The following is a 14,789-nucleotide window of genomic DNA, read 5'->3' as shown; positions in this document are numbered from 1 at the left end:
CAATCAATTAAGACTGAAGTCAAAACATTAAAAGTCAATCAAATAAGACCAAAAGTCATAATAGAGATCTAATTAAATAATAACTCTATCTAATAGAGTTCTAACTAAAAAACAATTCCACCTAAAACAATTTGAATTAAAACATAATTCTACCTAAAACAATTCTAATTAAAACACAATTCTACCTAAATAAGTCTAACTAAAACACAACTCTAATTAAAAGATCTCTAATTAAACACTAACTCTATCCAAATCAACCCCTAAAAACATTTATAAATAGAGGTGCTCACACCCTATTTTCGTATCAAATCATAAACCCTAGGAGAAGTAGGTCTAGAAGCTGCCCTAGTCCCCCATAAACCCTAGTTTTGGAGTCCCAACTCCTTACCTAACATCCCTCCTTCAATTTTAGTCTAGAAAACACCTAAAATCCCTCCAAAAACACCCTCAAATTCGCAACAAACTTGAAGAGTTCAGATTCAAAAACAAGGAGATATCTTGATCTAGGAGATCCGAAGTCAAATCCGGAAACAGAACGAAGCAAGGGAGTACAGTACAAGGAGTTCTTTTTGTCAGATCTGAGGGAGCAAAATCCTTGCTATCGGAAAGGTATCAGTTTTTTTTTCTATTTAGATTTTTAGCAATGTGATTTACTTGGAAAGTAAGTAGAGACCGGCTTTGGCCGGGCGGGGTTGGTGCCTAACACCTTCCAACCTCGTAACGTGATCCCCAGACTCTTTTTCTCTTTCGTAGATTAGTTTGCCTTTTTAGAGTCAGTTTGGTACCTAGACTTAACAACTAGGTGGTGACTCCCAAACCTCAAGGGTCAAAAGCGAATCCGCGCACCCCGCGGATCGAGGGCGCTTTCAGTGGAGACTCCACTGGGGACTATTGAGGATCAAACTTGAAAAACCCCAAGTATGGGAGCATTGCCAACATGACCTAATTTTTTTTTTTATTTAGTTGGATTTATTTTATTTATTTTTTCTGTTTATTTATTTTTTTTGTCTTGATTGTAGATGATTTTGGGCATTACATTTTTTTTTCAATTAAGGATCACTTTTTGATGACTCCTAAATAATGAAAGATTCAAATTAACCTATGAAAATGATGGAATGATGGAGGTTGGATAGAAATATTAAAATGTTTTTAGAGAATATTCTATTAAGAATTAAGTCTGGGAGCCTCTTAATAAAATATAGATCTCGTCGAGTAGATTAATTTAGAATCTGAGTTCACTCAATTTCGTTATCGGAAGCCTTAGATATCATCGATGCAAGTTCAATCTGTAAATCTGGAATTATTTCTGAATGAAAGTTGGGACAGCAACGTTAAAACTTTTTTATAGAATATTCTAGTGAGAATTAAGTCTGGGAGCCTATTAATAAAATGTAGATCTCGTCGAGTAGATTAATCTAGAATCTGAGTTCACTCAATTTCGTTATCGGAAGCCTTAGATATCATCGATGCAAGTTCAATCTGTAAATCTGGAATTATTTCTGAATGAAAGTTGGGACAGCAACGTTAAAACTTTTTTACAGAATATTCTAGTGAGAATTAAGTCTGGGAAACTTTAATAAAATGTAGATCTCGTCGAGTAGATTAATTTAGAATCTGAGTTCACTCAATTTCGTTATCGGAAGCCTTAGATATCATCGATGCAAGTTCAATCTGTAAATCTGGAATTATTTCTGAATGAAAGTGGGGACAGCAACGTTAAAACTTTTTTACAAAACATTCTGGTGAGAATTAAGTCTAGGAACCTATTAATAAAATGTAGATCTCATCGAGTAGATTAATTTAGAACTTGAGTTCACTCGATTTCGTTATCGGGAGCCTTAGATATCATCGATGCAAGTTCAGATTGTATTTTCCTAATTTACAGAAAACCTGAATTTATCTAATGTTGGCACAATTAATGTTCTTGAGAGTGAGCTCATCTCAACCATTGTCATTCTATCATCAATGTAACACCTATTGGAATCTCGATTTATTTTGGATCACCCAAAAGTGATCATTGATTGGACCTTAAAAATTATAAAAATTATGCCTATTGCAATGTTTGTTTGATCATTATCATATGCCATATTTATTGATTAATTTACCATGATCTTGCTTGAAATACATGATTGATGTTGATCGTAATGTTAATGTGCTTATGTGATGGGAATAATGTGATCTTAATTGAATATTCATATGATTTGAATGATTTTGGTTTTAATTAAATGTATGATTGGTTTGATTGGATCCATGGGCCCTTTTGTTTGAAAAAGGTCCCGGGCACACCCCACCCTGTTTTGCACACACCACGTGCACGTTTACTGTTTTACTCACTTACATGTCCCATTTAGCCAACGTGGCACTAGTGCGTGGCCCGGTCTCTTCGGAGATGCGACGTCATTCATGAAACCCACAACTCCAGTCACGTACCTTAGGGTATATCAAACTGGGGGCATCGATACCATCTGATCAGGTGATTCTGAGAAGTATATTGATGCACCCAGGCTGGAGCGACCTGAGCCTTTGACCTATTGTAAGCCACACAGTCACATGTCCTGATTGCCAACGTAGTACTAGTACGTGGTCGGTCCCCTCGTGGGATGCCAAACCATTTATGAAAGCTACAACTCTTGACTCGTACCCGTAGGTATAAAAGATAGTCTAAGTATATCAATTGCACTTCTTGGTCAAAATCGGTGCCTAAGCAAGATCTTGCCCCGCTGTACCCTACTGTACGAGGGGGATAGACTACGTCTATTCTAGACGAGAGGTATTTAAGTGGCCCTTGCTCAGCATGTGCGCCACCTCTCAACTGGAGATCGAACTGGCTGTTTTTGGCTTCAGAGAAGTGAATTGATGTTTAGATTATCACCTATACGGTATATCAAACCAAGTCACCACGTATCGAAAGGTATATAGGTATGCTTGGGCAAGGGTGGCTAGATAAAAATGCATTGCACGTAGTAAACCTAGAGTCTAGAAGCCTTCCTATAGGTCACGACCCGAATTGACTATGGGTGTTACTGGGTTGCTTTATTCAATCCAACCAACAGGTAGGTGGGCAGACCGATCCAGAATAATCAAACAAAATCCGCAACATCGGTCCGACCCAATCGGTGAAATGTACCGATTAATTTGAACCACTTAAACCAGTTGACCCAATGGACAAATGGATCAAACTGATCGATACCAAATCAGTTGGACTAATTGGTTTCACTTTTAAAGATCCAGACCACTTTATCTAGAAGATTCGATCTTAAGATCAAATTAATTTATCTGATCAAAGGTTTAATCCCAATCAGGGGTAGACCCGCATCTAACCTTTCTCACTTTCTTGGTCACTATAGACTTATGGTGCATTTGGATTCGATTTTTCGTCAGACTTAGGCTATTTTATGTCAAAACTTTAATCATGGGGTTAAGAGTCAAACCTTTAGAGTCAATGGTTAACCTTGGTTTACTTCCAATCAGGTGATAATTGGTCCTAAACGTTCTAAACCTCCATCTGTACCACTTTGGGTCCGTGAAAAGAGTCGTCTTTCTAGAGTACCATTGCCAAGTAATCAGTTTGCCACAAGAAGAAATGAGTACCATGGATGAAGCTGCGCTCCGTCAGATTTTAAAATCTTTTCAAGCCCAGATTATTGCCTCTGTCCAAACACAAATCGAATCCTGAAAATTGAAAAGGGAAAAGATAAAGCTATAGAACCTCAGGATGTGTTTGACCTCGTTGAAAACCAAGAAGATGATCAGTTACACGTCGACCCTGTCCTAGCTCATCGAATAACTCAAGTTGAAACTGCTTTGAAGAACATCAAAGACCCTGATGATCTTACTCTTGGATTAGGGTCAATGACCTTGTTTCCCACGGTCCGTCTACCAGAAAAGTTCACAATGCCAGATATGGAGAAGTTTGACGGTATTGGATGCCCTAGGACTCACTTAAAAGTATATGTCGGCATAATGCAATCTCAGGGTCTAAGTGAAGAACAGATGGCTCAACTTTTTCAAAGAACCCTGACAGGTCCTGCACTACGCTGGTTAATGTCATTGGACTCATCTCGGGTAAGAACATGGCATGAATTGATGAAGGAGTTTATTGGTCGGTACTCATTCAACACAGATATTGAACTTACAAGAAGAGACCTAGAAACTACTAAACAGAAACCCGGAGAAACTTTCACTGAGTTCATTGCTCGATGGAGAGCTAAAGCCGCTCAACTGTGGGACCGACCTCAAGAGAAGGAACAAGTCAATATTATCCTTAGGAATCTCACTCCAAATTATGCCAAGTACTTGATGCCTCAGTATCTTCCCACTTTTCAATCCCTCCTTGAGGCTGGAAATCAAGTTGAGGATGCATATTCTTCGGGACTTTTTGGTAACTCGTCTGAGTCAAAACCCAAACATTTCAAACCTAATGTTAATTCCTTACAAGTGGCCAACACCTCCTTCGCACTATCTCCTCAAGCTACTCAGCCTTCACAAACTAAGCCTAGGAGACAGTTTGCCAATCTTGGAATGTCCCTTAGTGTTGTTTATCAAAAATTGATGAAAAGGGGATTGTTGACGCCTTTACAACCTAAGCATTTGCCTAATCTTCTTCCTCCAAACATGGATAATGGGCAATTCTGTGAATTCCATCAGATACCTGGTCATGTTCTTGACAGGTGTATTACTCTCCGACATGCTATCCAAGACCTTATTGAGCAAGGAAAAGTCACCATACCCACTCCTACTACTCCCAATGTTAAGACTAACCCTTTGCCTACCATTCAAAATCAACCCCCTCCTACTCTGAACCTAATATCAATATTCAAACCCGAATCAGTTGACCCAGTTTCCTTCATTCACCCAATCGGTCTAAACAGTGCATTCGTTCCATGCCAGAATGAACTCAATTACCCTAAGGCAGTGACAGGACTGAAGAATAGAGAAATTATTGAAGCAATGGGTTGTCCCGCATATGACAAGAATATGAAGAGATAGTAAAAACAGGCAAATTCAAGTCATCCATCGAAGATAACTGAAGTGGCATAGACTCTAGAATTGTGTCCCTCCATTCATAATGATGTCATCTTAGTTTTTTTTAGCTTTAGTTGCGTCAGTCTTTGAATTCAGTTAGTCATCTTTATTTTTGGGTTTTAGTAAGGTTTGTCAGTCTATGTTCTTTTCAATTCCAATAAATAAAGAAGCTTTTGATTATCTTGTGTGCAATAATGATGTGAACATAAAATCTAAAATGAGAAATGACTTAAAGCTCACTAACTAAACTTAATAAATATTGGAATTAAAGAGTACACTCAAGAAGTGCAAATTGGTGATACATTATCCTCAAGAAACATGAGAGAATAGTAAACTTACTTGAGAAATTCAACAATATTTCTTGCATGATCTCATAAGGATATATGGATGAATTACACAAAAAAATAGATCAAGTCAAGAGTGATTTCAAAGTCAAAGATTATCGGTCAAAGATGATATAGCTGAAAGCATCAACAAAGATGCTAAGACTTACAAGTGGATCTACCATGTTTTTCACTCAAGTGAAGAAAGTTCTCATTCACAAAAGAATATAGATTTCTTTTGAAGTTTGGAAATAGTTGAACGAGTCAATGTCAAATACAAAGACTCAGTCTCACTCAACTCCGTAGAAGAAGACTGAAGATTACTCTTCTTCAGAAGAAGACTGAAGAATATTCATTCTCCAAAAGAAAATCTTAAGTTGACAGAGTAATCCAGATATCGAATTCCTGAACTTTGACCAAGTTAAGCAGCATTCACAAAAGGAGGCCTTCTTTGGTCGAACCATTTTCCTGTCTTACCAAGATGAAGATAACCTTCTTTAGCCCCTCGCAGCCTTTAAAAAAAATCAATAGCCTTTTTTTTCTAAACCACGCCGACCAACCTTGGGAGGGAATCTTAGTATGAACTACGTTTTGACCTGATCCCAAAAGGAAAAAAAAAAATATTTGGGGTACGTAGGCAACCTGAGAAGTTACTTCAGGCCCGGTCATTAAAAGAAAAATGTATTCTCTTAAGGAAAGTGTCATCCAAAAGAAAAATCTACTATTGAAATGTTCAAAAGAAAAGAATGCAAACTAAGGGCATTAAAAAAAAATCAAAAGAATTGATAAAAAGAAAAGAATGCCAAACTAGGGGCATTTAGAAAAAAATCAAAATAATTGATAGGAAAGAGAGAATATCAAACTAGGGGCATTTTGGAAAGTTGAGCCTTATATCTTTTCTTTCTAAACATATCCTAAGCCCACCTATTAAGTCCTCCTGAAGGCTAATTGACTCGGTTAAGGTGCAGGGAACTGAGAAGTTGTCGAGTTGGTTATACAAGATCATCAAGAAAAAAAAGAGAAGCCCGCTAAGTCGAAAACCTGAAAAGGCGGCTTAGGCAAAATTTAGGGCATAACCATAAAAAAGAAAGCCTGCTAGGTTGAAAACCTGAAAAGCGACCTAGGCAAAAATCAAGGCATTATCAAAAAAAGAAAAACAAAGCCCGCTAGATTGAAAACCTAAAGAGGCGATCTAGGCAAAAATTAGGGCATCATCAAATGGGAGGAAAGGTCCCGTCAAGAAGAAAAATTCAGAAGGAAGCTTGTGCAGAAACTGCAGAACCATTCAAGCCACGATATTTCTTTTAGCCAAGAGCTCACATCCGACAAAGACAATATTGAAGTCGAAAAAATCAGAAGTCATCTTGAACATTGTAGGATCTTCAAAAGTATGTTTACTTGTTCAAGTGTTCGCTAATGGAAGATGTAGAATCATCAACCACTTTGAAGAGGAAGATCTTTTATTCTAATATTTATCAAGATTTTTTAAGTCCAGCTCAAGTATTTTTCAAAAGAAATTCGAAAGAAAATGATCAATTCTTTATTGCACATATGATAATCTTAAGAGTCTTAAATTTAAGAAAATGTCAGTTCTTCTATCTGTCATACATCAGAGTCCATATTTTTCAAGCGTAATCCATTCCATCAGTCTCGTAGTCAACTCCCAGTTAAAGCCAACCTTGAAACTATGGGCATTTTTGATGGTCATTTAATTCCAAAGTTTTTGTTCTTAATCACATGATAAAAAGAAAATCATACAAAAGCTTAAAAGTCCTGCGAAACTCAATGATAATTACGAATCCAGATGCATGATAAGCCAATAAAGGCCTGATTTTTCAAACTTTGAACTCGATTTTGAATCATAGAATGAATAGGCTTTTTGAAGTGCCTACAAACCAAAGTTCGAGTCCGAGAAACGAGACTCCAACTTTTTGAATCATAGAATGAGTGGGCTTTTTGAAGTGCCTACAAACCTAAGTTCGAGTCCGAGAAACGAGATTTCAACTTTTTGAATCATAGAATGAGTGGGCTTTTTGAAGTGCCTACAAACCTAAGTTCGAGTCCACGAAACGAGACTCCAACTTTTTGAATCATAGAATGAATAGGCTTTTTGAAGTGCCTGTAAACCTAAGTTTGAGTCCGAGAAACGAGACTCCAACTTTTTGAATCATATAATGAATAGGTTTTTTGAAGTGCCCATAAACCTAAGTTCAAGTCCGAGAAACGAGACTCCAACTTCTTGAATCATAGAATGAATAGGCTTTTTGAAGTGTCTACAAACTTAAGTTCGAGTCCGAAAAACGAGACTCCAACTTTTTGAATCATAGAAGGAGTAGGTTTTTTGAAGTGCCTATAAACCTAAGTTCGAGTCCGAGAAACGAAATTCCAACTTTTTGAATCATAAAATGAGTGGGCTTTTTGAAGTGCCTACAAACCTAAGTTCGAGTCCACGAAACGAGACTCCAACTTTTTGAATCATAGAATGAATAGGCTTTTTGAAGTGCCTATAAACCTAAGTTCGAGTCCGAGAAACGAGACTCCAACTTTTTGAGTCATAGAATAAATAGGCTTTTTGAAGTGCCTACAAACCTAAGTTCGAGTCCGAGAAATGAGACTCCAACTTTTTGAATCATAGAATGAATAGGCTTTTTGAAGTGCCTATAAACCTAAGTTCGAGTCCGAGAAACGAAACTCCAACTTTTTGAATCATAGAATGAGTAAGCTTTTTGAAGTGCCTATTAACCTTAGTTCGAGTCCGAGAAACGAGACTCCATGTTTAATAGGGTTGTTTAAGTTCCTGTAAACCTTAGCCAGAATCCAAGAAACGAGACTCCAGCTTTGTTTGAAATCATATTGAATTAATAGGATTGTTTAAGTTCCTTAGCCTGAGAAGCTTGGCTACAATAGGCTCCAGTCCGATAAATGAGACTCAACTTTTTCGAACTCTAAAGAAGAATTTCAAATAGGATTTAACGAAGTTCTTACAATGTTATAACTCCAATTACCTTTGTTAAACCTTGCTATGATTGTTTTCGTTGTTAAGTGCATCTCAATTTTGAATCATTATTGTCAGTGAGAGAAGATCTCTAGGACCTGGCACATTTTTACTCAGTTTCACACAACATCACACCATTGCACACACGTACACTTTTGTATTAGTCAGGGAGAATTTTCTAAAATTCGAGGATCTGACATCGTCAGTGAGAGTTCAAGCTCGAGGACCTGACAACCTTTTAGTTCGAGGAGAGTTTTACCCTCAAGAATCCGAACGCCCCGACGAATTGCTAAATCAGGCTGCAAAATGAACTGTCAGTAGCTTTGGCATTCGGATATCGCACTATCTACCAAAATAGATTTGCTATCTAGTTTGCTTCAACCCTCTGCAAAGAGGGGCATCTGTAGACACCCCATTTTTGCATCCGCCTGATTAATCAACTCGTCAACCCGATCGCAATGATTCCCAATGATGGATGTGTATTCTATTGCTTTATTTTGTTACCAGATGTGTTTCAGAAATCCGGATGAGGTATCTCGAACTGACAAAACCTTAGAAACCATGCTACGCTAGGAAAATACGACCCTAGAAACATAGAAATCATCATCTTGCAGACCAAAAAGAAGTTTCACGATAAAAATCACTAAAAATTGACCAAATTACCAAAATACCCCTAAACTCAAGACAACCCTAGAGCCTACGTTACGCTTACGAAAATTCTCTCGAACACATAAAATAACAAATTGGAACCAAATAAATCATTTCACAAATTGTAACAGAATTTGACAAAATTACGAAAATGCCCTCATAAAGTTCACAACCATTTCACATAAATTTTTTTATAAATGACACAAACCAACATTCTCATTGAATTCCTTACGAAAAATCGATTCTAAAACATCCTAGAACATTAAAAACTGACTTAAAATGTGAAAAGTCCTCTCCGGGGGCAAAACGGTAATTTCATAATTTTCATAATTAAAAAATTCGAAATTAATAAATAAAACATTAGATAATTAAAGTGAAACATTAATGAAATTAATTAAAATTTTGAACCTAAAAAATCGATCAATCGGACTCTCAGGCAAAATTGTTGAGGGTTCGTGGGATATTCTTTAAGGACCCCTCCATTTGGGGGTCTAAAGAATTAAAGAATAATAGATAGGGGTCCTCCAAAAATTAAAGTAAATCAAGCAAGACTGAAGTCAAGGTATTAAAGTCAATCAAGTGAGACTGAAGTCAAAATTAAAGTCAATTAAGCAAGACTGGAGTCAAGATATTAAAAGTCAATCAATTAAGACTGAAGTCAAAACATTAAAAGTCAATCAAATAAGACCAAAAGTCATAATAGAGATCTAATTAAATAATAACTCTATCTAATAGAGTTCTAACTAAAAAACAATTCCACCTAAAACAATTTGAATTAAAACACAATTCTACCTAAAACAATTCTAATTAAAAACAATTCTACCTAAAATAAGTCTAACTAAAACACAACTCTAATTAAAAGATCTCTAATTAAACACTAACTCTATCCAAATCAACCCCTAAAAACATCTATAAATAGAGGTGCTCACACCCTATTTTCGTATCAAATCATAAATCCTAGGAGAAGTAGGTCTAGAAGCTGCCCTAGTCCCCCATAAACCCTAGTTTTGGAGTCCCAACTCCTTACCTAACATCCCTCCTTCAATTTTAGTCTAGAAAACACCTAAAATCCCTCCAAAAATACCCCCAAATCCGCAACAAACTTGAAGAGTTCAGATTCAAAAATAAGGAGATACCTTGATCTAGGAGATCCGAAGTCAAATCTGGAGACAGAACGAAGCAAGGGAGTACAGTACAAGGAGTTCTTTTTGTCAGATCTGAGGGAGCAAAATCCTTGTTATCGGAAAGGTATCAGTGTTTTTTTTCTATCTAGGTTTTTAGCAATGTGATTTACTTGGAAAGTAAGTAGAGACCGGCTTTGGCCGGGCGGGGTTGGTGCCTAACACCTTCCAACCTCGTAACGTGATCCCCGGACTCTTTTTCTCTTTCGTAGATTAGTTTTGCCTTTTTAGAGTCAGTTTGGTTCCTAGACCTTAACAACTAGGTGGCGACTCCCAAATCTCAAGGGTCAAAAGCGGATCCGCGCACCCTGCGGATCGAGGGCGCTTTCACCTACACTCTCAGACATCTCTCTTCTATGTTCCTTCTTTCTTAGACTTTCTCTTTTCTCTGTTCTCTGGTTCTGTCAGTAAAAATAAAATAACAAAAGTAAAAAAAAAAAGGAGGAGAAAAAACTTCGACTCACAGACCTCTCTCTGGATGCCCTCCTCTCTCTCACAATCGGCTCTCTCATCTTCTTCTTTTTTTTTTCATGCCAAGGCCCCAACTCCTTAGCTGCCTACATCTCCTTCACAACATAGCCCCCCTCTCTGCTTCTCATCTCCCTAACTCCCTGAAACATAGCTGCTTAGCTGCTGCATTCATCTCCATCCACATCTCTCAGCCTTCATCTTTCCCACATGCTTGTTACATTCCGTTTCCAATGCCCCTCTCCCTCCCTTCCTCTCTTTATTTTTACATAGCAACCATGTCTTAAAGGCTTCTTCTCTCCCGTCTCTTCCTCCCCTTGGAAACGTCCCAAACAGCAGCCCATTTTTTTTTTTTCTGTTTTTAAATCAGCCCATAACACAATCTGGTGTCATTGTTTTCGCTTTATTTGATCAACCTATAGCATAGCTGTCTTGCTCATCTCTTGTCTATGCCCAACACTCCATTGTAGATCTTTTACCTCTGATATTATTCGGACTTCTTTCAACCTCGTGTTGATTCAAAATTAGTCTCACACACGCTCTCAAACTTTGAAGAAAACCCGACAACCATTATCATCTAAAGAGCTCGGAGGATTACAACAACTACTCACACATTATTTCGATTTCTTTTTGAAGGAATCTACGCGTTCGAAATTATTCGGTAGAGGTAATTTTTTTATTTTTATTTTTATTTTATTTTATTTATTTATTTTTATTATTTTTCTTTTTTTATTATTGTTTCTTGATTTCGCGTGTATTTGAATTAATTCATGAATTTTTGGGGTATATGTGGCATTAATGACAACTTTTAAGTTTCCGAAATATTAATGGATCGATTCGTCCATTTTTAGATTGATTGAATTAACTCGCATATATTAAATTAGTGGATCGGCTCATTGGGTGCTTATATTATCAAGTAGATTCATCGATTTTTTTTAACTAATTCGCAAATATTGGAATTGATCAACTCATGAATTTTTGAATACATGAAAAATCAAAAAAATTAATTTTTTCAATTCGCTAATATCAAATTGGGTTAACTCATTAATATCGGAATTGATCAACTCATAAAATTTTGAATACATGACAAATTAAGAAATCGATTTTCTCAAGAAAAATCAATGAGTCAACTCGCTGATTTTCATGTGCATTGCAAACCGAAATTTCCCATGAAATTGAACAACGAGTTGGCCTACTGATTTTAGGACACGTGGTAACTCAAAATTTGTGAATTAACCCACTAATTTTAGGACACGTGGCAACTCAAAAATCGTATTTCTTTGATCATTAAATGTGTGAGTTAACTCACTAATTTCGATGCACGCGACAATTAAAAAAAATTTCGTTAATCAAAATTATCGAGTTGAATCACTGAGTTTATGTAGATTGAAAATCTAAAGCTGAATTTTCCCACGAAATGGACGCATGAGTTGATTCATTGATTTTTTGTATGCATTAGATATTTCAAATTGAGATTTCCTATAAAATCGGACATGTGAGTTAACTCATTAATTTTAATGCACGTAACGATTCAAAAATCAAATCTCTTTGATAAAATATCGTCAATGAGCCAATTCACTAATCTTATATACGTGGTACTGAAAATCGATTTCATATTGTTCAAAATATAACCGAATTGATCCATTAATTTTTGGTGCCATGTATACCTCATTAAATCATGGATTTTCTTAATGCGAAATTCGAGAAATCGTGTAATTTTCGTAGCTATAAGATTTGTTTAGTAAATCCGATGTGATTTGATGATGATTGGATCTTAGTTTGACTTTTAGTCTTTGAGTCTTGATCAGGCGGGTTCGGTGCCTAACACCTTTCGAAACCTGTAATCTGACCCCTTATCCATCTCTTTGATCTGCGGACTGACCCATATCTATTTGGAGTTAATTTTGGTTCCTAGACTTAAACTAGGTGGCGACTCCCTATTTTTTTTATAAAAAAATCCCCGAGATATGTAGATCGGACCCCTAATCCGCTATTTAGCGAACGGCCGCGGGGTCGAGGCGATTTCACCCCCAAGGTCTACCTAGGTAGAACCTTTTTGAGAACTATTTACTTAGTGCAATGAAGATCACTTAGGATCTTAAGCAACATAGGTCTAGGATATATGTCACTCTACCATTTAGGACAGAGAGATGTCTCTAGGGCCTTCCCCTTATAAGGGGTCCAATTTAGTGTTATGCCACTCAAGACAGAGCAGGATCACTACCAACTCCATACTCTATCTCTTATGATAATGCAGAGCCATGAAGTCCTTTACCCTCAAAGGGGGTCCAACTCAGTACTCTGTCACTCAGGATAAAACATAATCGCAACCAGTTTCATATTCTGTCAATTAAGATAGAACAGAACCACGAAGACCTTAACCCCAAAAGGAGCTCAACTATTGCTCTACCACTCAGGAAAGAGCAAGGTCGCGATTACCTTTATACTCTATCAATTAAAATAAGGCAGAACCATGAAGAGTCTGATTCCCAAAGGGGCTCAACCAGTGCTCTGCCACTCGGGACATTAGGAGCTACTATTTGAAACATGTCCATTGCGTTAAAACTTAAAAAAGGGGCCCTTAAGGCTGTGTTTGGATTGAGGGAAGGGAAAGGAAGAGAAACTCATTAAGGGAAGGGAAGGGAAGGGAAGAGAAGACTAGTTTCTCTTCACCCTGTTTGGATTGAAAGAGAAGAGAAGAGAAATAATCAAGTTTCTCTTGTTTGGTTAGGATTCATAAGAGAAGAGAAGAGAAATTATTCTTGTTAAATTACTATTATAACCTTCATAGTCTAAAGAACAAAGTTCTATTTGTACAATAATATAAAATATAAACACCTAAACTCATTTATAAAGAATATGATAAATATTTATCTTTCAACCAAATATCATACTAAGAAATTATTTTTAGTCCAAATGACTATTATACCCTTCATAGTCTACAAATAACCATTGCACTTAAAATTAATAGTAAATTTCTTTATTTAGGAAAAATTACTAAGGGACCCTCGCAGAATGATTTTTTTTAATGTCTAACTCACTACTATTTATTGACAAGTTCACTTTTTGTTTACTGGCGAACTTGATGCTCTTTTAATTACTATCAAGTTCATCGTTTTTTCAAATAAAAAGTTGAGAACTTGACATTTGATAAAACCCACCCATTTCCAATTTTCGAGTTTTTTCGACTAAAGAATCAAACCAGCCCTAATTTACCTCTTGAGGAGAAGAAAGCAATAAAAAGTTGACTATGGCATTGTTGTTGTAGCAATCCTTGATGCCAATGTCACTCTCACCGATCTCCCTCACGTCCTTTATAACCTTCAATTCAATGCAACCGTAAATGCCAATGCAGTTGGATTGAAGGGTGTGATTGTCAATGTCAAATCTCTTATATGGGGAGAGGTTAAATATGTGGGATCAATTGGAGAAGTGTTTGATGTTATCTTAGGTTTCGATGTTGTTTACTACGATTACTTCTTCGAACCTCTTCTTAGTACACTTCAATTGTTCTTAAATGGAGACAATGATGTCATGTTCTTGATGGCTCATCTGAAGAGGTGTTTTGATTCCATTTACTTCAAAAAGGCGAGGAAGATGTTTGAAGTTCAGAAGATTCACTCGGATCCTCTATCACCTGGATCTCAAATTGGTGTCGTGGTTTAAATTTTTGCCAGGAAACATAAAAAAATGTCTGTTCAATGATCATTTTGGGTGATTTCGATAGAGGATAAGGTAAAGTGATATTTATTAATTCAAATTTTCCAAGTGAAATCAATTCCAATTTTGGAATTAAAGTGAAGAACTTGATTTATAATCACAATTGACATGTTAAGATACATGGATCCAGAACAATTTGACAAACATTTATTACATGACACCACATTTTTCACTATAAAGATCAATCAATGATTCTTTGCATATGCCCCGTCTGTGAGTTTTTGACTTAGTTGTCAATTGAGTTAGACAATCATCACACATGGTATTTAAGAAAAAATAGAATTTGACACCAATTATTCATTATCACACACCACTCATATAATTGAATATATTTCTAAAGGATGGGTCCAAGCGTTTCCTCCCCCACTACAACATCAACATCTACATCTTCTTCAAGTCCAAAATCAGTGCATTAGAGATAGATCTGAA

This window comes from Akebia trifoliata, chromosome 12 (genome assembly GCF_017979445.1).
Source record: "Akebia trifoliata isolate Shusen 1 chromosome 12, ASM1797944v1, whole genome shotgun sequence".
In the NCBI taxonomy this organism is placed as follows: Eukaryota; Viridiplantae; Streptophyta; class Magnoliopsida; order Ranunculales; family Lardizabalaceae; genus Akebia; species Akebia trifoliata.
Note: the sequence above shows the minus strand (reverse complement) of the source record.